General features: G+C 60.2%; 1 protein-coding gene across 3 annotated transcripts in view; it reads left to right on the forward strand.

The window, feature by feature from the left end:
* The first annotated feature begins 647 nt into the window (after positions 1-647).
* The window catches only part of ZDHHC22 (zinc finger, DHHC-type containing 22), a 9,870-nt gene continuing 9,730 nt past the window's right edge, over positions 648-787 (forward strand). For 2 of the 3 annotated variants that reach the window (XM_012724469.1, XM_004681668.2), the window contains exon 1: positions 648-724. The gene's annotated coding sequence lies outside the window, so the exon portion shown is untranslated. The remainder of the gene's footprint in view (positions 725-787) is intronic. The other variant, XM_012724470.1, reaches the window with a different exon arrangement.

Below are 787 nucleotides of genomic sequence, written 5' to 3' on the forward strand. Positions count from 1 at the left end.
TAATTGTGAACTAATACTCCAGTTGTGCTTACCATGGCTAGCCCTGCTTAAAGGCTTTACATACATATTGCTCTATAATCCTCACATCTGTTTAACAGAGGAGGAAATTAGAGTCTAAGATCACCCTGTAGTGAATGGTGGATATTCAGAGCCGGCAGACCGGCTCCAGAGTGGGAGGGGTGGCGCTTTCCACCCACCCCCCTCTGTGCACAATAACAGATCTTTATGGGTGTTGCCCCTGGCTAAGCTTTCAAACCCCCAGGCTTCCGTTGGTGCTAGCTGATAGCAGGGAGGGTTGTCAGCCCCTGCGGGGAGAGAAGCCGATGAGGCTAAGCATCCACACCAGAACTGAGTCTAGATCGCCTGTTAGGAACGGCGGCTGAAGTCTATCAGGGCAGCACGCTCAGGGGGAAACACAAGGGGTGCCAGTCCAGGATGCTAAAGAGGGGTGGCCAGAGCGCCGCCCCCAGGACGGGAGGGAGGGGTGGAGGGGCTGGGGGGTGCCCAGCTGCCATCCCCGCCGCCTCCTGGCCCCCACTCACTGGCGCCCAAGTGGGAGGACAGCAGCTGCCCGCTCCCTCCTCCTCACACCCCCGCTACCTGCCCAGTCCCCGGAGCGAAGCGTGAGGAGCTGTGAGCCAGCGGGGCCGAGACCACAACTTTACAGCCTCAGAGAAGGAGAGAGTCTGCATCCAGGGCTCCTCTTGTCAGCGATCAGAGCTCGGTGAGTTCATTTCCCGATCCTTCTGCGGCGGTGCGGCGGCGGCTCGGGGGGGCGGAGGGGGGG

The sequence above is a fragment of the Condylura cristata genome, unplaced genomic scaffold, assembly GCF_000260355.1.
Source record: "Condylura cristata isolate star-nosed mole 26May11 unplaced genomic scaffold, ConCri1.0 scaffold00013, whole genome shotgun sequence".
NCBI classification, from domain to species: Eukaryota; Metazoa; Chordata; class Mammalia; order Eulipotyphla; family Talpidae; genus Condylura; species Condylura cristata.